The 27359-nt window shown below is 40.7% G+C and overlaps 1 pseudogene; it reads right to left on the bottom strand.

Moving 5' to 3' along the window:
• Positions 1-22448: 22448 nt before the first annotated feature.
• On the bottom strand, positions 22449-27310 carry LOC133752664 (calpain small subunit 1-like; annotated as a pseudogene).
• Positions 27311-27359: the final 49 nt, after the last annotated feature.

Here is a 27359-nt window from a genome sequence, read left to right as displayed (position 1 = left end):
GTATTATAGAGTTGATATAAGCAGTTAGAGTGATGCACATGAATCATATTGAGTGATCTAAAAAATAATTCACAGACAGCAATGGAGCTTCACATTCCCTGGACGTTAGATCATCTTAGGGAGGCATAGATTCCATTTCAATTAGTCTGGGTTAAGACTTACATAGTAAAATCTCTGAATTATAATATTGTTGGGATTGCCATCAAAATAGCACTGATTGAATGAATCACATACAGAAACATATTTTCCAAAAGATACGGAAGATAGAAGTCCAAAATCAGTGTGTCCATGGCTTTGTTTTCTTTTCTTGGTTAGCAAATACCCACCATCTTGCTTTGTCCTCACACGGTCATGTTTCTGTGAGTGTGCCTCCTGGTATATCATAATGTGCTCAAATTTCCCCTTTGTATGAAGACTTCAGTCAAATCAGCTTAGGACCTCCCATAACATCACTTAGCTTAATCATCTCTGTAAAGGTCCTATCTCCAAATCCAGTCACATTTGAGGTACTGGGTTAGGGATTTAACCTATGGATTTTGATGATACAAGATTCAGCCCATAAAAAGTATCCATTTAAGAAGGTAATTACTATTGTTCTCTCTTTTTAAAATAAATTTATTGAGATTTAATTAGTATGAAATAAGCTACACATGTGTAAGGTTTATAATTTGGTGAATTTTGAGTTAAAGATATATCTGATTTATCTATCTACCTACCTACCTATTAAATCATCTCAAACAAGATATTAAATATATCACTCTCTTTTAAGTTTACACTTGTCAATTTGAATTTTATCCCTTCAGCTCATTCCTAAGACCCCAGGCAAACACTAATATGTCTGCTATTACTATAAAGTAGATTGTGTTTTGCAGAAATTTATTTAAAGATGGTTAGGTTGTGAAGTGATCAAGTGGTAAAATAGGAGCATTGTACCATTATATACATGCAGAAATATTCATTTTGAATATTGTCCATGGACCAGAATGCATTTACAAAAGTTTAGGAGTCCAGGAGGGAAGTTTTATCAGCAGTGCTGACTGTTTGGAAGGGGTTTTGAGCAGGAAAGCCAGGCTAACCTGAATATACTACTTGTAAATACCATCAGAAAGCTCTTCATGAGCTGTTTTGAATACTAGGCCTGCATAGCCCACATCCAACTGGCACATGGGTAATCTACTCAGCATAACTCATTATCCCCATTTGTCGGAGTGGCTTCTTATATACACTTTCTTGCATGTCCTTGGCACTGTAAATGTGAGCATTGGCAGATGACTTATGAGTACATTCGACAAGCCAGCTCAATTCTCTGGGACTGGGAAAAGGCATAAAAACATGATCATTTGAAGTTATCAAATGATAGTGGCTTTACCAGTTTGCATTCCCAACAACAGTGGGTTAGTGTCCCTTTTTCCCCACATCCTCACCAGCATCTGTTGTTGGTAGATTTCTGTATGTGAGACATTCTAACCTGGGTGAGGTGAAACTTCATTGTGGTTTTGATTTGCATTTCCCTGATTGCTAGTGATCCTGAACATTTTTTCATGTGTCTGTTGGCCATTTGGATTTCCTCTTTTGGTGGGAATAAAAACTAGTAAAGCTACTATGGAAGTCAGTCTGGAGATTCCTCAGAAACCTGAATATAACCTTACCATACAACCCGCCATACCACTCATTGGAATTTACCCAAAGGAAATTAAATTAGCAAACAAAAAAGCTGTCTGCACCTTAATGTTTATTGCAGCTCATCATAAAAACTAAGACCTGGAATCAACCCAAATGCCCATCAACACTAGACTGGATAAAGAAATTATGGGACATGTACTCTATAGAATATTATACAGCAGTCAAAAACAATGAAATCCAGTCATTTGCAACAAAATGGAGGAATCTGGAACACATCATGCTTAGTGAAAGAAGCCAGTCCCAGAGGGATAAATACCATATATTCTCTTTTGAAAAATGTTTATTGAGGTCCGTGGCCCATCTCTTAAGTAGGTTGCTTGTTTTGTTGTTGTGGAGTTTCTTGATCTCTTTGTAGATTCTGGCTATTAATCCTTTATATGTTGCATAGTTTGCAAATATTTTTCCCATTCTGTCAGTTGCCTCTTCACTTTCCTTACTGTTTCTTTTGCAGTACAGAAACTTCTCAATTTGATGCAATCCCAAATGTTAATTCTGGCTTTGACTGCCTGTGCAACTGGGGTCTTTTCCAAGAAGTCTTTGCTGGTGCCTGGATCTTGCAGGGTTTCTCCAATGTTCTCTAATAATTTGATGGTGTTGGGTCATAGATTTAGATCTTTAATCCATGTTGAGTGGATTTTTGTGTAAGCTGAAAGGTAGGCATCTTGCTTCATGCTTCTGCACGTGGAAATCCAGTTTTCCCAGCACCATTTATTGAATAGATTTTCCTTACTCCAGAGAATGGTTTTAGATCCTTGATCAAATATAAGTTGGCTGTAGATGATGTTTGGATTGATTTCTGGTGTTTCTATTCTGTTCCATTGGTCTATCCATCTGTTTCTGTACCAGTACCATGCTGTTTTGATAACAACTGCCCTGTAGTATCTCCTAAAATCTGGTATTGTGCTACCTCCAGCTTTGTTTCTGTTGTACAAGATCGCTTTGGCTATTTGAGGTCTCCTGTGTCTCCATATGAATTTCAGCATTATTTTTTCCAGATCTGAGAAGAATGCCTTTGGTATTTTGATTGGTATCACATTGAATCTATAAATTGATTTTGGGAGAATGGACATTTTGATGATATTGATTCTTCCAATCCATGAGCATGGAAGATTTCTCCATTTTTTGGTATCTTCTATTTCTTTCTTTAAGATTTTGCAGTTCTCATGGTAGAGATCTTTAACTTCCTTGGTTAAGTTTATTCCAAGGTATTTGATTGTTTTTGTGGCTATTGTGAATGGGATTTGATCTTAGAAGTTCTTCCTCAGCCGTGGCATTGCCTGGGTATACAAAGGCTGTTGATTTTTGTGCATTGATTTTATATCCTGCTACTTTGTCAAACTCTTCGATGAGTTCTAGTAGTCTCTTAGTAGAGTTCTTTGGGTCCCCTAAATAAAGAATCATATCGTCTGCAAAGAGGGATAGTTTGAGTTCTTCCTTACCAATTTGTATCCATTTAATTTCTTTCTCTTGCCTAATGGCTCTGGCTATAATTTCCAGAACTATATTGTATAGCAGCGGTGAGAGTGGGCATCCCTATCTGGTACCAGATCTCAGTGGAAATGCTTCCAACTTTTCTCCATTCTATAGGATGCTGGACGTGGGTTTCTCATAAATTGCTTTGATTGTATTGACGAATGTTCATTCTATACCCAATTTGCTTAGGGTTTTCATCATGAAAGGGTGTTGTATTTTATCGAATGCTTTCTCTGTATCTATTGAGATCATCATATTGTTTTTCTTCTGCAGTTTGTAATGTGGTGTATCACATTGATTGATTTGTGAACATTGAACCATCCCTGCATACCAGGGATAAATCCCACTTGGTCTGGATGATCTTTCTGATGTGCCGTTGCATTCTATTGGCCATAATTTTATTGAGAATTTTTGCATCTATGTTCATCAGGTATATTGGTCTGTACTTTTCTCTCAATGCTGCATCTTTTTCTGGCTTAGGGATTAAGGTGATGGTGGCTTCATAGAAGGAATTTGGGAGGATTCTCTCTCTTTTGATTGTTCTGAATAGTTTGAGAAGAATTGGAGTTAGTTCTTCTTTAAATGTCTGGTAGAATTCAGCAGTGAATCAGTCTGGTCCTGGGCTTTATTACTGTTTCAATTTGTGTCTCAGTTAGGGGTCTGTTTATGTTTTCTATGTCTTCATGGTTCAATTTATGTAGGTTGCATGTGTCCAGGAATCTATCTATTTCTGATAGATTTCTCTGTTTGCTGGCATACAACTCCTTGTAGTATTTTTCTGATGATTATTTTATTTCTTTGGTGTCTGTTGTTACGTTTCCGTTTTCATCTCTGATTTTATTGATTTGGGTCTTTTCTTTTTTTAGTTAGTTGGGACAATGGAGTGTCAATTTTGTTTATTTTTTCAAAAACCAGCTCTTAGTTTGGCTGATCTTTTGTAATTTTTTTGGATTCAATCCTGTTGATTTCTTCTCTGATTTTAATTATTTCTCTTCTTCTACTAGATTTTGGTCTGGTTTGCTGCAGTTTTTCTAGAACCTTCAGTTGCATTGAAAGCTCATTTATTCTGTGCCTTTCCAATTTCTTGATGTAGATACCTATTGCTATAAACTTTCCTCTTAACACTGCTTTTGCTGTATCCTGTAAGTTTTGACCTGTTGTGCTGTTATCCTCATTTACTTCCAGAAAGTTTTTTATTTCTCTTTTGATTTCTTCTATGACCCAGTGTTCATTCAGGAGCATGTTGTTCAATCTCCATGTGTTTGCATATGCTCTAGGGATTCCTGAGTTGCTAATTTCCAGCTTCATTCCACTGTGGTCTGAGAAGCTGCATGGTATGATTCTAATTCTTTTGAATTTGCTGAGACTTACTTTATGGCCTAGTATGTGGTCAACCCTAGAGTAGGTTCTATGCACTGCTGAGAAGAATGTAAATTCTTTAAATGTAGGATTGAAAGTTCTATAGATATCTGTTAGATCCATTTGGGCTATACTGTCGATTAAATCTTCTGTTTCCTTGTTGATCTTCTGTCCTGTTGATCTGTTTATTTCTGAGAGTGGAGTATTGATGTCCCCCCGGTACTATTGTATTGGAGTCTAAGTCTCCCTTTAAGTCCCTTAACAATTCTTTTAAATAAACCAGTTACCTGTGATTAGGTGCATATACATTTATAATAGTTACATCTTCCTGTTGAATTGATCCCTTAAGCATTATATAGTGCCCCTCTTGAGAAACATAATAATTATACTACCCAAAAATGTAAAAGAAACAATTGTGAAAGCAGCAAGAGATAAGAAAAAGGTTACATGAAAGGGAGTCTCTATATGGTTATCGGTAGATTTCTCAGCAGAAATCCTACAGGCCATGAGAGTGAGCAAATATGTTCAAATTGCTGAAAGAAGAAAAAAAAATTGAGAACCAAGAATGCTTTACCCAGCAAAACTGTCCTTCAGAAATGAAGGAGAGTAAAAGATAAAAATGTGATGGAGCCAACATTAGATCTGCATTACAAGAACTACTAAGTGGAATCCTTAAGCTGAAACAAAGATCATAAATTAATGAAGTGGACAAAATACAAATCTCAGTGATATAAGACAGTTTCATATTCAGTGTGCTTGGACTATGTTGGTAGTGTCTAACAAAATTTTGGACTTATCATGATTGCTAAGGCAAAACTGTTAATAAATATACCTACACTAAAATATCAAGGGATATTAATTAGAAAATGATGTAAAATTTTACATCAAAATTATAAAAAGTACAGATAATGGAATAAAAGTATAGTTTTTTATGTGATCAAAAATAAAATGTCCCCAGCATGAAACAGCCTGATATAAGATGATTTATATAAGTCTCATGGTAACCATACTGCAAAAATCTATAATAGATGAATAAAAAAACAAAAAGAAAGAAAATAAAAATGAAAAGAGCTAAATCATTCCACTAAAGTAAATTATCAAACCACAGATGAAGACAGGAATAGAGAAACAAAGTATAAAAAAAAAAAGCTGGGAGAGGAGGATCTAGGATGAATGAATAGTGGGAAGTTCCACTGACCTCATCCACAGAAAGATACCAGAAAAACAAGGAAGGACCATGATTCCACGGTCCTGAGAGAAATTTTCAGTGGAGAACGGAAATAACAAAAGAAAGACTCCAGAGAGCAGCATGGAGAGAGGTCAGAGATGTTGCCACCAGCCGCTCCTGCATCTACATGGCTGGCTACTGGTTGGGAAGTGCCACCTTGCCAGGCCAAGGTGAGAGGAGGCTGCAACAGTCCCTGCCATGGGTGGCTTTGGCTGAGAAAATTCAATGGTCCCCACTGGTTTTGAGTGCAGCCTGGAGAGTTGTTGGGTGGCTGGGCAACTACGTTGCTCTATGAAGGGAGGTCATGTTGCTTCTCTTTCCTCCCCGACACCAAAACTCCAGATTCTATTTGCAGTGGTGGAGTAGCAGCTGAACTCTGTCCTGACTCAGAGAATGGCAGACAGCTCATGCTGGGGATGGGGCAGCTCACAGGGCAAAGAGAGATCCCTTGTACACTGAAGTTGTGGTAGCTCTGGGCATAGGTAATGCAGCTGAAACTGTCATGGGTTTTAGCTGGGTTCTCATGCACCTGCCTGCAGAAACTCAGAGCTCCCTAAATGTTGGGGACAGATCTCTTGGAGGGCTTTGGAGACCCATGGCTGAGTGGATCAGTGCTCTATATGGTATACGTGCTTCGATGGATAGGCTGTACAGGCACCTAAAGTTCACTCAAGGCTATGCATAAGCTGGTTTAACCTAACACAGAGAAGGGTTGGGGCTTTGAAATACCAGACAACTCCGAAAACCCTTTCCCCTACTGAATGTAGAAAGAGGTGCTTCACCACACGAAATGTGCGTGTAACTTTTTTTAAGATTTATTTATTTATTTATTTACTTGATAGGCAGAGTTACAGAGAGACAGAGAGAGAGAGAGAGAGAGAGAGAGAGAGAGAGAGAGAGAGAGGTCCTCCTTCCACTGGTTATTTCCCCAAATTACTGCAACAGACCAACAGATGCCAGGAGCCAGGAGCTTCTTCCTGGTCTCCCACGTGGGTGCAGGGGCCCAAGCACCTGGGACATCTTCCACTGCTTTCTCAGGCCACAGCAGAGAGTTGGATCAGAAGTGGAGCAGCCAGGACTCGAACCGTCACCCATAAGGGATGCCGGCACTGCAGGTGGCAGCTTTGCCCACTAAGCCACAGCGCTGGCCGTGGGTGTGACTCTTGCCCTACCCACAAACAGTGGCCAGAGTTCTGTGGCCCCACCTAGTACACACCAATGGAACACCAGAGCAAGCTTTAGGCAACACACTGAACCACGGAGACACATTTCCAAGAATAAAGCCTTTGATTACAAATAGTGAGTAGTCAGAGGCATAAAAATCATCATGGAAACCCAAGAAACATGAATAAGAAAGACAATATGACTCTCCAAAAGGAACACAATTATACATTAATATTGAAGTGTGAAGAATGGGGGATTGATGGAATGCCTGAAAAGGAAATTTTAAAAGATGATTGTAAAATTGTGCAAAAACCTAGGTAAACAAATGAAATAAGGAAATCTAACATCCATGGATAGGAAATTCTGTAAAGGGAGATACTGATGAAAAACAAGCATAAATATCAGAAATGAATTACTAAATAAGTCAAATAAAGAGATCCAAGATGGCTGAATAGGGTGTAGCCACACTAACTTCAGCTGCCCTGGAATATGAAAAGAACAAAGGAAGGACCACATTTCCAGGTGACTGATGGAAATTTTCAACAAAGAAGTGAAAAAACAACGAAGACTCAGTTGATCTAGAGAAGACAGAATGATGTAGCCAGCTGTGAGGCACAGCCAGCTGCCAGCTGTGAGCCACCATCTTTATCACATCAAGGTAGGAAGAAATTGCTGTGCAGCTTGCTGCTCACAGGAAATTCTATAGTCACCCAGTTACTTTTACTTCAGCCTGGGGAGCTGACTGGGGTTTGAGCAACTGTTGATCTTGGAACAGGGAAACTGCCTTGCTTCCTTCCCCTCCCCTAGTCCCGCAGAGCAACATACTCCACAGCAAAAAGTTTTCCAGCATGCCTCTGTTCCACTCCTACCAGCACCAGAGTCAGAATCAGGGCAACATGTGGATCAAAGGACAGATACTCTGCATGATGCAACTGTGGGAGTTCTGGGGCATTCTCCCCAAAGCTATGCTCACACGTTCTATGAGAATCAGGGATTCACCTCAGTTTCTGGAGGCTATCATCAGAAGCAGCCCACAAAAAAATCTGCTCCCTCCCTGAGAGATGAGTAATGGTCCCCACTGTACTCTGCAACAACCAGCACTATACAAGCAGTTCCAAATTTCTCGCTGCCACTGGGATCTACCTGGTGGACCTAGGGAAGAATCCACCTACATTTCTGGACTCATACCTACAGAGAAAAATCTCCTGTAGACCTTGTAGTCACTTTGTAGGACAAGAGCAGGGTTCAGTTTACATTCTTTAGTCCTACTGGTGTTACAAGCCATGGCACCAGTTGGACTCTCCTAGCAGGACCGGAGGAAGTGCAGGGCATGAGCGCAGCCATGGCATGGCCAGGCCAGGCCCAGGGGCTCCGCATGTGTAGCTGCCTCCGGGTGCCCCAACCCGAGCTGCGTGGAACGGAGCCGAGCCCGCGAACTAACCCAAGCCAGGGCCTGCGGAGCCAGCCGGTGGGTGTCCCCGGGGATGGTAGCGCAGGGAGGGACCCAGCGCTCACGCACGTGGCCCCGGCCACCGCCATGGTGGACAGCGACCCCACGGGGTGTGCGGTGGTGGCGGCTCTGGCCCCTGGGCCGGGCGGTGCCAAGGAGGGGTCAACATGGAGCACGCCTAGCTCCAGGAGGGGCAGGATCGGCTGCAATGCCTGCAGGAGGACTTCATCTACAGCCTGCAGGCACTGGAGGAGCGGGACTGTGGGCTGGAGTGTGTGCATGCCTGCCGCCATGATGCCGCTGTGCCCAGGGCCGGCCATGAACAAGCTGCTGTTGCGCGAGGAGGGGGAGTGGATCCTGGAGCAGCTCGCGTGGCCGCCACAGCCCCCCTCCCCCAAGCAAGAGGACTGTTGGGAACTAGATGGAGAGGGACCAGGCTGCCGATGATGATGCCGGCGGCCTCCTCTCCAGCGAGCCCTGCGAGAGGGGCAAAGAAGATGGCGCCCAGAGGAAGTAAGATGGGTGGAACTCAAAAGCTAATGTGGCTAGGCAACATCAGGGGAGGTAACAAAACTAGTAACAAGTGTATAGACATATGGCTAGTCCTATAGAAATCCCCCCGTAAAGTGATCTTTTAAGTGATTGGTTGGTCCTTAGCCCTGCCCCAATGACTCTGCAGTTTTGTGCTATAAAAGGTTCTGTTACACACGAAGTAAATGAGTCCTTGCTAGACTTGGCTCCCTACTGTGTCTGATTGTCTCCAGGATCAGGAGGCTGGGAAACGGGCTAGCAGCGCATTCACCTTTCCTCTGACCCAGTCCATCCTGTACGGGTGGACTAAAACCCTGCAAGGAAGGATCCATCCACATTATATAGTTCTGGAACCGCAGCAATTGGTGCCACAAGTCCCAGCATCACTCAGGCTTGTTAGTAGCATAAGGGGATAGAAGTCCTTGTCTGTCTTAGAACCAAGACAAAAGCCCTGGTGACCACAGCCACCAGGGACACTGACATCAAACTCTGTGGATCAAAGATATAGACCCTAGGAAACCCACATTCATCTTGAAGTCACACTTCTATCACTAAAAAATGCAGCAGACAAGACCACTATGTCACTTATAAACACAACTGACATTAGTTAAGACAAAAGAAATTGCTCAGAGATTACACTTCTGGACACACCTAGAGCTAAAGCCAAAGAAACAAGCTAAGTGATACTCTTCATACCAGCTAAACCATAAACTCTGTTCCAATAAAATCTACTCCATAAAGAAGGAAAAAATACGCTAGATTGACAGACATAAATGCGGGGACACATGAGACCTGAAGAATCAAGGTAGCATGATGCTTCCAAAAGAGAACAACAATCCTATAGAACTAGATCCTGAACTGGAGGAAATCTATGAAATTATAGATATAAAAGTCAAAATATGATTGTAAGGAAATTCAATGAGGTGCAAGACAATGCAGATAGAAAAAAAAAAGGAATGAGGAAATCAATGAGTGATGTGACAGAAAATATTACTAAAGATATAGAACTCATTAAGAAGAATCAAACAAATTTGGAGATGAAATCTTTAATCAGTGAAGTACAAAAACATAATTGAGAGCATTAACTGCAGAATAGACCATGTGGAAGAAAGATTTTCTGATCTTGAGGATATGACTTTTGAAATAACCCAATAAGACAAAAATAAAGAGAAAAAAATTAAAAAGAATGCAGAAAGTCTACACAAAACATGAGATACCATTAAAAGACCACATATTTATATTATAGATATTCTTGAAGGACAAGCAAAGGAAAAAGTCATTGAGAACTTGGTAAATAGATAATAATTGAAAATTTCCCAGGTCTTGAAAGAGATATGGACATCCAGATAGAAGATCAAAGAACCCCAGACAGACTCATTGAAAAAAGATCTTCTCCAAGGCATATTGTAGTCAAATTGCCAAAAGTTAAAGACAGGAGAAAAAAGGGTCAAAGTTAAATATAAAGTAAAATCAATCAGATTAACATCTGACTTCTCAGCAGAAACTGTACAGGCCAGAAAAGTGTGAGATACTATATTCAAGATCTTTTTTTTTAAAAAAAAAGGTTTTATTTTATTTACTTGAAAGGCAGAGTTATGGGGGCAGAGGGAGGGACAGAGAAAGAGGTCTCTTACACCTGCTGGTTCACTTCCAAAATGGATGCAAGAACCAGATTTGAGCCAGGCCAAAGCTGAGAGCCAGATATTTTTTAGGTCTCCCATGTGGGTGCAGGGCTATGCACTTAGGCTATTTTCTGCTGCTTTTCTCAAGCACATAAGCAGGGAGCTGGATCAGAAATGGAGCAGCCAGGACTCAAACCAGTGCCCATATGGGATGACAGTGTTAAAGATGGGTGCTTTACTCACTATGCTACAATGCTGGCCCCTATCCAAAGTCCTTTTTCTAGAAGGTTTTTATTTAATGAATACAAATTTCATATGTACAGCTTTTAGGGATATAGTGGTTCTTTCCCCCACTCCTGCCCTCCCATCCCCAATCCCATCCCACCTCCTACTCCCTCGCCCACTCCATTCTTTATTAAGATTCATTTTTAAATGACTTTATATACAGAAGAACAACTCTATACTAAGTAGAGATTTCAACTATTTACATCCATACAGACACACAAAGTATAAAGTACAGTTTGAAGACAAGTTTTATTGTTAATTCTCATAGTACACCTCGTTAAGGACAGAGGTCCAAAATGGGGAGTAAGTGCACAATGACTTCTGTTGTTGATTTAACAATTAACACTTTTATTTTTATGTCAGTGACTACCTGTGGCTCTTGACATGAGCTGCCAAGGCTATGGAAGCCTTTTGAGTCCACGACCTCCGTCAGTATTTACATAGGGCCATATGCAACGTGGAAGGTCTCTCCTCCCTTCAGAGAAAGGTACCTCCTTTGATGGCCACTTCTTTCCACTGGGGTCTCACAGAGATACTTCATGCTGAACAGTTTTTGCCACTCTGTCTTGGCTTCCATGCCTGAAATGCTCTCTTGGTATTTTCAGTCAGATCAGAATGCCTTAGGGGCTGGTGCTGAGGTCAGAGTGCTGTTTAGGGCATCTATCATTCTATGAGCCCGCTGTGTGAACTGCTTCCCATGTTAGAACTTTCTCTCCTTTGTAATTCTATCTGTTATTACTATACACTTGGTCTTATTTATGTGATCCCTTTGACTTCTAATCTTATCTATATGATCAATTCCACACTTAATATGATCACCTTATCACATAAGATGGGATTAGAATCACTCAGCTCAATGGGAACTGGAGTCCCATGGCAAGTTTTCAGCTTTACCCTTAAGGGTAAGTCTGTGGGAATATGTGCCTAACTGTACAGCTCTTCCCTCTCTCATTCCCACTCTTATTTTTAACTGGATCTATTGTCAATTGACTTAATACACTTATGATTAATTCTATGTTAAGTAAAGAGTTCAACCAATGGTATTGAGTAGAAAATAGAATAAATAAAAAATAAATGAAATAATAAACTGTTCCTCGACAATCAAGACAAGGGCTGTTCAAGTATGCTTCTTGTAGTGTCATTTTCACTTCTACAGGTTACCTTTTAAGTGCTCTGTTAGTTATCACAGATCAGGGAGAACATATGGTATTTTTCCCTTTTGGACTGATTTATTTCACTAAGTATGATAGTTTCCAGATTTATCCATTTAGTTGCAAGTGACGGGATTTCATTTTTAACTGTTGTGTAGTATTCCATGGAGTATATATCCCATGGTTGCTTTAAAAAAAAAGCTTCCAACCAAGAATATCATTTTTTTAATAGACCAATATAGCAATTTTAATAATAGCTTTTAAAATCTTTTTTTTATTTTCTTTTTTTTTTAACTTTTATTTAATGAATATAAATTTCCAGTGTACAGCTTATGGATTACAATGGCTTCCCCCTCCCATAACTTCCCTCCCACCCGCAACCCTCCCCTCTCCCGTTCCGTCTCCCCTTCCATTTGCATCAAGATTCATTTTCAATTCTCTTTATATACAGAAGATCAATTTAGTATAAAGATTTCAACAGTTTGCACCCACATAGAAAAACGAAGTGAAACATACTGTTTGAGTACTAGTTATAGCATTAAATCACAATGTACGGCACATTAAGGACAGAGATCCCACATGAGGAGCAACTGCGCAGTGGCTCTTGTTGTTGACCCAACAAATTGACACTCTAGTTTATGGCGCCAGTAACCATCCTAGGCTGTCGTCATGAGTTGCCAAGGCTATGGAAGCCTTCCAAGTTTACCGACTCTGATCATATTTAGAAAAGGTCATAAAAGACAGAGTGAGGATAGTAACGAATGATCCTAAGAGTGGCACTTACCAGGTTTGAACAATTATACAGCATTAAGTGGGGAAGAGGACCATCAGTACACACAGGTTGGGAGTAGAGCCATTGGTGGTAGAGTAGAGGTTATGATTACAAAGGAATGAGGCCCAAGTGCACTAGACAGGGCCTAGAACAAAGGACAGAGTCATTATTAGAGGAGCTAAGAAAGGTGCTGTCTAAGCTACAAGTAATTTTTCTGAGTGAGAGGCAAATAGAACCTGATAGAAGGGGCTTGATAATAATCTGGTGGGCTTTAGGCCTTGTAAATGCAGAGGCCCAGACCTATCTATCTCTTCATATGGGGTATATCCTAAGGGAGGTGTGAACCTCCTAGGGGAAGGCACTCTGTTGACTTTCATTACTTGGCTGGCCTGGGAGGAGAGCTGGCCAGGTAAAGGCAGGTGGCATCTCTAACAAGAAATTTACAGTTCTGCCTGCAATGTTGCTGACCCTAATTGGCCATCCCCTCAGCTGCAGTGGTCACTTTGGAAGTTGGGCTGAGTGAAGGGCTTTTCAGCTTAGAGCCAATAAGATCTGTGGCTCTGACCTGGGCATCCTTTGACTCCAGGGCAGGTCCATTTCCAGTGATCCAACTCTTGGCAGAGCTGCCAGGGCTCTTCACAAGCTGACTTCTGCTGAAGCCCAGGCTTACCACATTGAAAGCCACTGCAGTGGACTGGCCTGTTGGGTCTCCTTGAGGGCAGATCACTGTACAGATCAGCCATTAATAGGCCTGCCACCCATTGCTTCTGATGCCTAGCTTTCTTTTCCTCCTGGTTTGTGTTAAAGCAGACCAGAGGATGCAAGTCAAGGGAGTGCCCGTGTCCGATCTCTAATCTTCAGTGGCCTGAACTACAAGTCTATAGTCACAGGCATGTTCTGTAGTAGTTTTTCTAAGGTAGACAATGCCCATGAGGAAAATTATATTCTCACTTTAAAACTTTCTTTCCCTTTGGTCTGAAAGGGAGGTTTTTTTCTACTTTTGTATACTTTGCTGATGGCGAAGTGAATCTAGCTATGAGATTATTATTTAAGCTCTTATTTTGGCTATGCTATTACAGAAAAATGTTAGCCATCTCTTTTATAAGGTCTAAAGATTAAGTTGTGCATCCTACAGATTCCTTCATAATAGAATTAGTTTCCTGCCTTGAAGAGAATAGAGAAATGAAAGAACAAGTTTGGCTTAGAATAGAGAAATGAGGGAGCAAGTCCTAGATCGCTTGCTGACAATAGCAAAATCACATGAATACTTAGCAAACCGTTTCAAGCATTAGATAACAACTTAAGAAAACATTTACCAGAAGGTCCAATGCCTTCTATAAATTTTAAGAATCATGTATTTGAAAACACCTCTTAAATATCTAACATGGTGTAGTTTGTTTAGCCAGTAAACTTAAGCACAACCATCTAAATTGTTTTTAGTTTCTTTCTACCAACAAGTCTGAAACATATGATACACAGATTCAGGTCCCACAAATTAAAATGTATCTGTGATTGATTTTAGCATCTTAAATTTATGGACAATCTTATCTATAAGCCATTTAAAATAAAACTCTTAATAAAATTTCCCCATGTGGACATACAATATGTACACATATATAATATAGCATAATAGACCAATATAGCAATTTTAATAATAGCTTTTAAAATCTTTAACTCTTTTTGTAGATTGCCAATTGATTTGAATTGCTTTTTGTTTCTAGTAACCTCAGTTAACCATACTTTCTCTCAGTTGGTACTGGTAATACATTATTGGCTTCATCTGTTTACAGAGCCATCCCAAAGTACTGAATACAATAAAAGTGGCTGGAAAAAGTCCATAGGAACCTATAGGAGGACAGCTAAACACAGAACCAGCAATGCTTTAATTTTATGAGCAGCACATTATATATAACTGTGGATGACAAAAGACTTTAAGTCGCCATGTTTAAAATTATAAACTCATCAACCAACAAGAGGCACTTGCTTACTTCACAGTATTTTTGAAAGCACCTTCAGAATTTTACAAGTATTTAACCCTTTAGGCCTCTGGGGCTTTCTCATTAAGATAACTATCATGTCTAGTAACACAAGATCATTAGACTTTTTAATTCTCAAACATTTGTATTAATAGCATTTTCCATTATAGAAACTTAAAGTCTAGTACCACATCACATCTTGACAGTCCTTCTAATATCATCCAAATAGCCTGATTAGTTGGTGTCTCTATAAGATGAGAGACATAGGTCCTTCGATTTTTTCGGTCGATCCAGCAAGATGGCGGAATAGGCAGGGAGCACACGATTAGTCCGGGGGGAGAGAAAGTTTAATATAAGTGGAGATACTGCAGGGTCAAGGAAGAGTAGGGGATGAAACAGCAGAGCAAACTCTTCCGGAACTAGTGATTCACAGTGGACCTGCATGGAGAGCGTGGGAGCCCAAGTTCGGGACACCAGCGGCAGACTCAACACACCAGCGCTGGAACGCGAGGTGAGCCGAACCTCAATAGCCCGAGACACCAGCGGGCAAGTGGAAAGAGGAGGCTAGAGGGAACAAGGCTTGAAACTCCGTGGGGAAAAGTTCACCAGGCTAACTAGAAGAGAGATAGGAAAAAAATAAAAAAAAGTGACCGATACAGACACAAGTTTCTCTCTCTCCGCTCACCTCACAAAGGCGAGCAAGACAGAGCAGGCGCCATTTTGGACATACGTCATAAGCAGGGCAACCTCAGGTCTGCACCAGCCCTGAGCCTAGCAGAAAAACCTGACTCTGGGGGGAGGGGTGAAATAACAGGAGATTAGCATCTAACTTGGCAACCCAGTGGGAGACTGCAGGAGAATTGGAGCCCACACTGAGGGCAGCAGAGATTCCCTGTGTGGTCCTTGGGAAAGAGCTTCCGATCTCTGGCTCCTGCGGGTATATCATTTGCCTGCTAACTACCTCCAATTACGTTCAGCTGTGCGGAATTGCTTCCCTTTTGAATCAAAAAAAGAAAGAGAGATTTACCACACCTAACCTGGGAGTGTCATCTTTGACACACCCTCAACCCTGAGGAACCAAATACAGCTCTCAGTCCACACTCATCTCAAGCCTCTAAGGCTCCACTGAAAGCAGACAGTCCACTTAATATAGAGCCATAGTGTAACAAGAAAAAACACCACAGTAAAGAAACCAAATATCTCCAACATGCCAAACAACAAATGCAAAAACCAAGCTAACAAGAAGAAGGAAGACACTATGACGCCCCCAAATGAAAAAGACACCCCAATTCAAGATTATGAAGATGATGAGATCGAAGAAATGCAAGAAGCAGATCTCAAAAAATTGATAAGAACATTAAGAAGTTCTCAAAAACAAATTCTTGAACTACAGAAATCCTTAATGGACAAGATAGAAAATCTCTCTCGTGAAAGTGAAATATTAAGGAGGAATCAAAATGAAATGAAACAACTAGTGGAACAAGAAACTGTGATAGTGACGAGAAATCATAATGAAATGAAGAATTCAATAGATCAAATGACAAACACATTAGAGAGCCTTAAAAACAGAATGGGCGAAGCAGAAGAGAGAATATCAGATTTAGAAGACAGAGAACAGGAAAGGAAACAGGCAAACCAAAGAAAAGAAGAGGAAATTAGAAATCTAAAAAATATTGTCGGGAATCTACAGGATACTATTAAAAAACCCAACATTCGGGTTCTAGGAGTTCCTGAAGGCATGGAGAGGGAGAAAGGATTAGAAGGCATTTTCAGTGAGATACTAGCAGAAAATTTCCCAGGTTTGGAGAAGGACAGAGGCATCCTAGTACAGGAAGCTTATAGAACCCCTAATAAACATGACCAAAAGAGATCCTCACCACGACATGTTGTAATCAAACTCACCACAGTGAAACATAAAGAAAAGATCCTAAAATGTGCAAGAGAGAAACGTCAGATTACTCTTAGAGGATCTCCAATTAGACTCACAGCAGACTTCTCATCAGAAACCCTACAAGCTAGAAGGGAATGGTGAGACATAGCCCAGGTACTAAGAGAGAAAAACTGCCAGCCCAGAATACTATATCCTGCAAAGCTCTGCTCTCATTTGTGAATGAAGGTGAAACTAAGACTTTTCATAGCAAACAGAAACTGAAAGAATTTGTTGCCACTCATCCTGCCCTGCAAAAGATGCTTAAAGATGTCTTACACACAGAAACACAGAAACATGGTCACCAATATGAAAGAAGGTAAAGGAAGGAAACCTCACAGCAAAAGATCACAGGAAGCTCAATTTCTCTTTGACATAGAATTAAACTCTGATGCTCTGTTAAAGCAATGTGTTAAAGTAATCTATTATGTTCTCTTGATGTCTGTTCAATTCTAATTGTTCAAAAACAGCTGAATTTTTATTAAGAGCTATGGGTTATTTAAATATGTGCTTATTTTCAAAGATTTGAATAATCACCTTGTAACAATGATCAAATTTGGTCTATGTTATGTCATGATTTTAAGGAATCTTATTTCAACCAGATATTTTGGATTTTGAGCCTTCTTGGCATTCTTGACAGGCATTCAAAAAAAATCAAATTTTCAAACAATCTGGTCTCTAAAATTTCCAGCTTTTAAAATCTTTAACTCTTTTTGTAGATTGCCAATTGATTTGAATTGCTTTTTGTTTTTAGTAACCTCAGTTAACCATACTTTCTCTCAGTTGGTACTGTTAATACATCATTGGCTTCATCTGTTTACAGAGCCATCCCAAAGTACTGGATACAATAGAAGTGGCTAGAAAAAATCCATAGGAACCTCTAGGAGGACAGCTAAACACAAAACCAACAATGCTTTAGTTTTATGAGCAGCAAATCATATATAACTGTGGATGACAAAAGACTTTAAGTTGCCATGTTTAAAATTCTAAACTCATCAACTAACAAGAGGCACTTGCTTACTTCACAGTATTTTTGAAAGCACCTTCAGAATTTTACAAGTATTTAACCCTTTAGGCCTCTGGGGCTTTCTCATTAAGATAACTATCATGTCTAGTAACACAAGATCATTAGACTTTTTAATTCTCAAACATTTGTATTAATAGCATTTTCCATTATAGAAACTTAAAATTTGGTACCACGTCACATCTTGACAGTCCTTCTAATATACTCCAAATAGCCTGATTAGTTGGTGTCTCTATAAGATGAGAGACATAGGTCCTTCGATTTTTTCAGTTGGGCCCAAACTGGGAAAACCAAAGTACAAGATTTACTGGAAATGTTAGAGTGCAGATTGTTTGAAACTTTGATTTTTTGAATGCCTGTCAAGAATGCCAAGAAGGCTCAAAATCCAAAATATCTGGTTGAAATAAGATTCCTTAAAATCACGACATAACATAGACCAAATTTGATCATTATTACAATGTGGTTATTCAAATCTTTGAAAATAAGCACATATTTAAATAACCCATAGCTCTTAATAAAAATTCAGCTGTTTTTGAACAATTAGAATTTAACAGACATCAAGAGAACATAATAGATTACTTTAACACATTGCTTTAACAGAGCATCAGAGTTTAATTCTATGTCAAAGAGAAATTGAGCTTCCTGTGATCTTATGCTGTGAGGTTTCCTACCTTTACCTTCTTTCATATTGATGACTGTGTTTCTGTGCTTCTGTGTGTAACACATCTTGTTTCTAAGGTTTGTAGTGTCTGGAGTAGCCTGTCTGCTGGCAGGTGATTGTCAACCTGTCCTGGGAAATTTATCATTAAAGTTTGAAAGAGCATGCTATTCTGCATCAATGTCAACAGTTCTAATTGTGATAGTGGTAGGACCACTATGTCTGGCTCTGTGTTAAATATCGTATTGGTATAATATCTTAATTTAAGTCCCATCATAAGGATGGCATCTACTTTGTTTACTATTTTACGACAATCGCTCCAGGCTATGTGCACCCAAAAAAGTGGTCCGTGTTGTTGCCAAATAACTCCTAAGGGGGCCTTGAGGGTAGATATGGTTATGGCAAATAGAGGCACCTGAGAGTCATATCTAAAGGTTTTTAAATTTGATAACTGGGTGTTAATCTTTTCTATAGTGGATTTGACTGCTGGTGTCAATGTGATTTTTGAGGAAGGGCTGTTTCCCTTAGTCAGTAAATCATATAGCGGTCTAAGTTCTGCAGGTGTTAGGGGAAGGAAGGGCTTCAGCCAAATGATTTGGCCACATAGTTGCTGAAGTTCATTGAGTGAGTATTTATGCTTGACTTTTAGGTTTGGGCCCATTGGAGATATATGGGAGGAGATTTGATAACCCAATAATTGAAAGGGAAGAAAATGTTGTACATTTTCTGTGTCAATAGACAAACCTAGGAATTGTAAATTTCTTACTGTCTCACTTAGACAGGCATTCAGAGTTGCTGCATTCTTGTGAGCAAGTAAGATATCATCCACATAATGTATGACCAAGCACTGATCTTTAAGTGTGCTGGTCGCATGAGAAACATATCTTTGGCAAATGGCAGGGCTATTTTTCATGCCTTGTGGGAGTACTGTCCACTGGAATCTATTTGCAGTGAGCTGGAAATTGGGCTCCCATACTGTAAAGCCAAAGTAAGCCTTATCCTGCTCCGCAATGGGAATGGAAAAGAAGCAATCTTTGATATCAATGGTAACTATGTGGTATCCATTAGGAATGGCCCCTGGATGGGTAATGGCAGCCTGGAATGTTCCCATCTTACTTATATTTTTGTTAATAGCTCTCAAATCCTGTAGAAGCTTATATTTTCCCTGTTTCTTTGGTATCACAAAAATGGGTGTGTTATGAGGGCTAGTGGAGGGTTCTGTGTGTCCCTTTTCCAATTGTTCCTGTATCAATTCTTTAAGAATGCTAAGTTTGGGTTGTATTATTGGCCACTGCTCTACCCAGATGCTTCCTGTTTTTTCCCATTCAATGGGGATTGGGCTTGGCTTTTGTATGAGGTGAGCAGTGGCCTCTAGAATTGGGGGTGAATCTTACTTGTAGGTTCTCCATTAAAGCTGTTGTCTTGTGGAGATTTGTGATCCATAGTAAGGACTGCTTGCATTTGTGATAGCACATCTCTCCCCTATAAGGTCATGGAAACCTCAGCAATTAGTGGAAAGATGGTTCCTGTATCTCCATTGTCATCTCACCAAGTTACAGGTGTGATGACCTCATCAGCCAATTTTAATCCTCCAACACCTTGGAGGTCAGGTCTGGGTGCTGTCTTCCAATGTTGCATTTTTCTTGTGTCCCTAGCTTTCAAGACAGTAATGTATCAATTAAACCCACAAAGGCAATGTCATCTAAATATAGGGTCAATTACGGCCTCAGATTGAAGATGGGCATCGACCAGTTAATGGTGGTGGGACTCCCTCTTACTTGCTGGGCTGAGGGCCGTCCCACTGGGAGTTTAAAGGCTTGGTCTTGCAATCTTTTGCCCAATGAAAGCCTTTTTTACATCTGGGACACAGCGTTTTGGGCTTGCCCTGTCTTTCAGCATTTGGTCAGTTTCGCCGTAGGTGTCCTATTTCCTGGCATCCCCAACAAACTGGAGGGTCACTAGACTTCTTTGTGTTCAATTTGTTAATGGCTGAAGCCAGGGCCTGTATGGGTGTATCGGCAGGGTTTACCTCCTTTGTAGCTACTATCTATTTAGAAATGTCTTCATAACGGACTGGGGTGATTGCAGCTTTTGCCTCTTTGGTAGCACCTTCCCAAGCTAATTGTTTGACCAAATTGTCTTGATCAGGGCCAGGCAGTAATCTTTTCTCTACTGCCTCCAAGACTCTGGTAAGGAAATCGGGGAACCATTTGCCTGGGCCTTGAACTAGATTTTTAAAGAGCTGACTATAATCAGGAGGATTTATATTTTTTAAGGCTATAATTGCCAAATCTCTGACCTGATCAGAGGCAACTACTCCAATGTGGGCCTGTACCTGATCAGAGGCAACTACTCCAATGTGGGCCTGTTCTTGAAGATATATGTAGGTGCCACGGCTTGTAAGCATATCAAAGGTTACTGCTATTCCATAGGCAGCATTATTCCTTGCCACAGTTTCAGCCTCTTACTGATAGGAGGCTTTCAACTGTAAAAACTGTGGTCTTAACAAACATGCTTTGAACAGTGTAACCCAGTCAAAATGAGTTTGAAGGTTTGCTGCCCATTGTTTGAGCACTTGTTCAAAGTAGGGAGAGTCAGGACCTGACTCTTGAGAAGCCTTTTTTAGCATAGTAATGTCATTTATGGGTGTTGGAATTCAGGGCCTGAATTCTGCATCCGCTCCTACATTAACAGCAAATGTGCAGGTGGGATGGGGTCTAGCGGCTGCCCTAAGAGCTTGGCGTGTCCGAGTACTGCCACAAATGTGGGAATCCTCACTGGGTGCAGATGGGATGACCTCGCATGAGTTATTGTCTCGAGGTCCTCTAAGTTACACGGGTATGTGGGGGGTGGCTGACTAGGCATTGCTACCTTGTTTGCTACCTTGTTTGCTACATTGTTTGCTACCTTGTATGCTACATTGTTTTTTGACTGTCGGAGCTCTCTCTCCCTAAGTCATCAACTATTGTCTGTGAGACAGACACCTGGAGTGACAGGGTTTTATCACTCACAGATTCACTATGTTTGGTAATCTGTATGCACTTCTGAGAGGGGGGTATCTTTCCCATGTCTGAGTGCTTAAGAGTGGCATGGCATGCCAACTCTAGCCAAAGGAAAGACACGCACAGCACTGCTGCCATAACAAAGCAAATTCCTAGCACCTCAGCTGTGGATGGCATTTTGCAGGAGGTTTCCCTACGTTAGACAAACAGATAGTGGTGTATCAGATCATACGTATGTCCTGTGCTTAGTGGGGGACTTCCTTGATTCGTTAGGTCAAGGCCGTATGCCCACACGGTGTCTCCAGAGTGTCACCTCTCTCAGTGAGGGAAGATGACTTGGTTCCGAATTCTGGGATGATCAGTCCCTTATGTGAATTCGCCGGGCGAACCGAAAGTAAAAGGAGGAGCCGAGAAGCGATGTACGCTTCTGGGCAGTGTGTGCCTAACCTGGGGTCACTTAGACCGAGGACAAGGACAAGGAAAGGGGCATAGGAGGGGGTTCTGTGCTCACCCTCACAGAACCAAACAGCACACAAAACACCGAAAGGCCTTCTTGCCAAAATCCAGGGGGGACCTTGCCTAGTCCAACAGGCTGTCTCTTTCTCAGTCATGTTGGTGCGCCAGATGTTGCCGTTGAATTCTCTACAATGTTGCAGTGGGTTCGTTTCTGAGAGGAGCAGCGTGGTGGGGGCAAGAGGCGCGGAGTCAACACACAGACCCCGGGAGTCGGGTGAAAGCAGGCTTGAGGCGAGCAGCCTGCAGACTCGTTTATTACAGTTGGTACAACAGCTTATATAGCCAAGACCAGCCAATCTGGTCAAGGGGCGGTCTATGCCCCAACCAATCACAGCCTGTTGCCAGGCAGTTTCCAGAGCCATCCAATCACAGCCTGTCGCCAGGCAGTTTCCAATCCTTCCAATCACAGCCTGTTGCCAGGCAGGCTCCGTTGCCAGGTGGGTTTCAAAGCCATTCCTGACTAACTGAGGCTCACTTGCCAGTGGCCACCTTCGCATGGCCTTCTCATTCCACCACAGCCTGTGAGTTGCCAGAACGCATGCAGACATGATCAGTCCTGGGAGAGACAAAAGGATCCAAGGTGACTCCTACAGCTGGGCAGTAAGGGGGCTGCTCTGAGGTTCCCACTCAGGGGTACATAGTCAGATGCAGCAACTCCTGGAGGCTCACCTGAATTTGTCTAGTGCTATCTTTGTGAAGAGATTTGAAGACACAAAACATGGTATCCAGGCTGACCAAGCAGCTTATAAAGTTGTCAAAATCCACGTTCCCTCCCTCATCTTAATAGTGTTGGATGATCATGTTGTAGAGATACTCATTCAGGTGGAATGCTGCCTCAAAAGGAAATATCATCATGTTTTTGAAATTGTATCTACAAATTACATTGAATCTGTTAAAAACTAATTTAAAATAAAAATAAAAATGCCCCTGGTACCTCACTGCTACAGATGGTCCCTGCTGGGTCAATGGTCACTGCTATGTCAGTGTCAAAATGTAGTATGCCGCCTGCTACTCTTTGATGTTGTTCCACAGGTACTTGAGCTCCTCAAAGTTCAGCTTACCTGTGCTGTCACTACCAGTCACTGCCACCATGCTGCAACAAGTGTCAATGCCAAAACCTATCAGTCTTTAGATCAGAGTGTCAGGTCACAACCTGCAGCTTAGTCCTGCTAAGCCACACTGTCAAAGATGATCAGGGTGGCAGCGCCTTTTCCCTCCACAAAGACACCAGGGACAGGCTTCGGTGATCATGTCCACATTTATTCACAGGCACGTACATTATAAAGGGCAGGTAAAAGGGTCGTAATCAATTCTGGGGAATGCTGACTATAGGACAGAATGGACACTGGTGCCAATATGCCTCTCTAATCAGCTTGAAAGTCATGTAGCTCCCCAGGTGGGCTTAATGGGCCTGGGTCGCATCCGGGAGTTGCTTACCTGATTGACAGAAGGTGGAAGTAGGGAGAAATGTGCCTGGGCTCAGCTAACTGTTGAGATCGCCCACAACAACCTTGCTGAAAATATTCATGAGTTCTGTGGGGAAATGTGGTGGAATGATATGGCCATACCAAACTGGCCGCTGGTAAGCAAGCGTCAGTTACTCAGGAATGGCTTTGTAAACCACCTGGAAACCACCTGGCAATGGAGCCTGCCTGGCAACAGGTTGTGACTGCTTAGGGCATAGACCGCCCCTTGACTGGATTGACTGCCTCTGCCACATAAGCTGCTGTACCAACTGAAATAAACGAGACTGCGGGTTGCTCACCTCTGGCCCACTTTCACCCAACTCCTAGTGTCTGTGTCATGACTCCGTGCCTCTTCCCCCACTGTGCTCCTCCTCTCAGAACAAATCCACAGCAACACTGTGGCAATGACCTCTATATCATCTATGGCCTGCTGGGCAAACAGTCTCTGGAACTGTTTGGACTCTTCATTCTCATTGGCCTCAATGTTGGAATAATCGGTTCTAGGGGTGGGAGTTCAGGGTTGTACTGCACAGCTGCCTGGATGATGGCTCTAAAGGCTCCACCTGGGATGAGCATGGCTGTTCTACTGCCACTTGCACCTCCCTTGCCCCTCTCCTACCACCGCTGTACCGGTTCCCCTGATCAGGCCTTGGAGAACACACTCCAGGCTGCTGCCCAAACCTGTGCCCAGGTCCCCACCTGCCAGCCACCACCACCACCTTTTAAGAACAAGTTAAACAGGAACAAGGCTGAGACTCAGACTCAGGACCTGCAGTACAACCAACGTTGTTCTGCAGCTTTCCTTAAATTTTCTTAAAATTTATCCTTGTTTTCCTAATTTGTGATGGTGAAAGCTCTAGTCATTGATACATTTATTGTTTTCTTTGCTTTATCCACATTACACAAATATGGATATGACATATTTTATGTTTTTATTCTTTTCTGCTGACCAGAGAAATGTTCATAATGGTGTTCCTAGTTCACCAAGTTGAAGGAATTCCAGGGTTAAGAGGTAGGCTTAGTAGGCCATATCAATAGGGGAGAAGAACGAATGAGTGGTGTCCCATGTTTCCATTTGGAGGTCTGTAGTGAGGTTAAGATGAGCTGTCTCTATGGCACTGCACAGGTGGAGAGAGTGTGGTTATTTGTCACTGACCCAGATTAAAGCTGCCCAGCTGGAGAAATATCTTAGCACCTGTCCTTTCATCCTTGTTTGCTTTGGTCAGCTAGTCAATTTCTTCTCTTTTTCTTTATGGTTTTGAAAGTTGATGCCTACATCTAACACATTTGATACAGTAGTTTATTTTTCCAAGTGGATTTTCAGTTTAACATACAATGTCACTGTTACTTAAATAATGTAAACTTGATTTTCTTGCATTTTATATGACACATTTGATATTTCTTAGTTTTTATTTGGTCATGTTGAAATCCACATCTAGAATTATTTCTTGATCCTATAGAAAACATCTAAATATAAAATGAGAATAAGTGCCTTTGGGAGTCTTTTTCTGTGTATAGATATTAGTATATATTCTAATGTATCTTTTTTAGTCATTACATTCCATGTTGTTTAACACTATGGAAAGAGAGGGCAAGAAAAATTCTTCATGGTAGACTTCCTGATGGCATTTCCTTCCCTTACTTTTGATCAAACACAAGCATTCATAAGGCCACAAGCTTTCAATAATAATGATAATAATTAAATAACAATAAATTATGTAAACCATTTTGAATTTTAAACAGGCTTAATCTATGTTTAGAGGGACAGTATGGTTCTGAGGAAACATAATGGTTTAAAATTAGTAATGGGACAAACTCGAATAGTTACAAAGCAATTGCAAAGGGATTGGACAGCTGGGAATGTTCTTGTAACTTAAGAAAGCTACTCATATATTTCTCATTGTTTATATCCTAACTGAACATGAGAGTGTTAAATATGGAAGGAAAGACACTTCCTGAGATATATCTGGCCTGACTACACCAGCAGGGAATAGGACAGCTCAGAGGAGAGTTATGCAAGCTCACCCCCTCTCGTGTATTGAGTATATTATTTGCACATTCACATTTAAAGTGTAATTAAACTGTTAAGCAGAGAGATCATTTGTAATTCGAGTAGGTGTATCTATGATTGGGAAAGTGGTAGTGTACCACCAGAAGTACGTTTCTTTTCAAACTCAGGGAATTTTCAAAAACTCCTTCTACAACACTAACATAGAAACCTAAGGTATTTTGGAACTATAATTTAGGAGTCATGATGCAGAGGAGAATTGTATCATCTTAAGTGTGCATATATACAGATCTGTCCTAAGAAGTAGTAACAGAAACAGTACAAGCAATTGAAATACAATTTATTTTAAAAATATTTAGGAGAGAGAGAGAGAGAGAGAGCGCTCCTCTACACTGGCTCACTCCTCAAATGCTGGCAATAGCCGGGGTTGGGCTGAGCTGAGGCCAGGAACTCAATCCTAGTATCCTATGTCTGTGTCAGGAACCCAATTAACTTGAGCCATTACCATTGTCTCTAGATCTGCAGTAGCAAGAAGCTGGAATCAGGAGCTAGTGACAGGAATTGAAACTAGGCACACTGATGTGAAATGTGGATGTGTTAACTGGCATCTTAACAACTAGGCTAAATGCCTGCCTTGTTGTGTATGTGTATATATTTCACATTACATGAAATTGTTTTATCATAAACATTTATTAGATAAAACTATACAGTATCTTGTACATAATACTATTTATATATGTGCACAAAGAAATTGTTAAATATACACAGACATGTGTGCATAAACTGGGGCTATTTTCTTACTCCTTGTCCTAGTAATTTTATTTGTGTTTTTTTTTCTTTGTTTACTAAGATTTTAATATATTTTTACTGTACATATAGTATTTGTTGAATAAGTATAAAACACTATGCCAGAGTTTTGAAACACAAAATTGAATAAGAGATGGCTTTTTCTTTACTAAGATCACTGTAAACACATGAAATTAACACAAATACGTGATTATCCGACAGTGTTATGATACACATAGGCATCTGTGGGGATTTATAGGAAGTAACCCATTTTTTCTTGGTGATTACTGAAGGCTGAGAATGGCATTGTGGTTTAGTAAAATAGATTAGCCTTCAGAGTCCCAGAAATCAATACTTGAATCCTAATTCTGATGTTACCTTTCAAACTTTGGTCAAATATTTTAAATTCTGAGCATTGTTTTCTCCTCAGCAAGGTGGAGGTGAAATAGCCTAGCACAGAATATTTTTGTTTCCAGAGTAGCGTAGGCAAACACTTAGCAGAATATGTGGCAATTAATGACAAAATATTTCCTTCTTTGCTTCCAGAAGTGAGAGCATATTAGTTATATATCACTTTGTAACAAATTATCTCCCAAATTTAGATTACAACATACATTTATGATCTCATAGTTTGTGTGGGTCAAGAATGTGAGTATGGTTTTACAAGGTCCTCTACTTCATGCTTTCTCATGAGACTGCAATTGAGGAGCAAGTATAGACTGGGATCTCATCTAAAGTTTTGACTGGGGAATGATCCACTGTCAATCTCACTTACGTGGTTTTAATTGGGATTTGGTTCCTTTAAAGCTATTAAATTGAAGACATCAGTTCCTTGATGTCTGTTGGCTAGTAATCACCATCAGTGTCTTGCCATGTAGGCTTTTCCAAAATGACAATTTTATTAAACTCAGCAAAAAGAGTGTGTTAGCAAGAGGAATCACCATTTTATTTAATCTAACAACAGAACAAATACTTACTATAATCTGTTGGTCGGAATCAAGTTACTAGGTTCAGCCACATTCTAAAGAAGAATCTTACAGAATGTTTGCGGAAAAACATAATTAAAATATGTTTATTTTGATATAAAACACTTTAAGCCCCACACATATTTTTCTTATAACACACATCTTTCATGAACCTTTGCAAAATTTCTTATATGTAATGGATGTGAATGCCAAGTCAGGGACCATAAGAGGTAATCTTAAAGGCTGCTTATCCACAAATAACATTTTTACAAAAGCAATCAAACTATATTTATTTAATGTACAACAAAAGAGC

This window comes from Lepus europaeus, chromosome X, assembly GCF_033115175.1.
Source record: "Lepus europaeus isolate LE1 chromosome X, mLepTim1.pri, whole genome shotgun sequence".
NCBI classification, from domain to species: Eukaryota; Metazoa; Chordata; class Mammalia; order Lagomorpha; family Leporidae; genus Lepus; species Lepus europaeus.
Note: the sequence above shows the minus strand (reverse complement) of the source record. Positions and strands in the feature narration are given on the sequence as shown.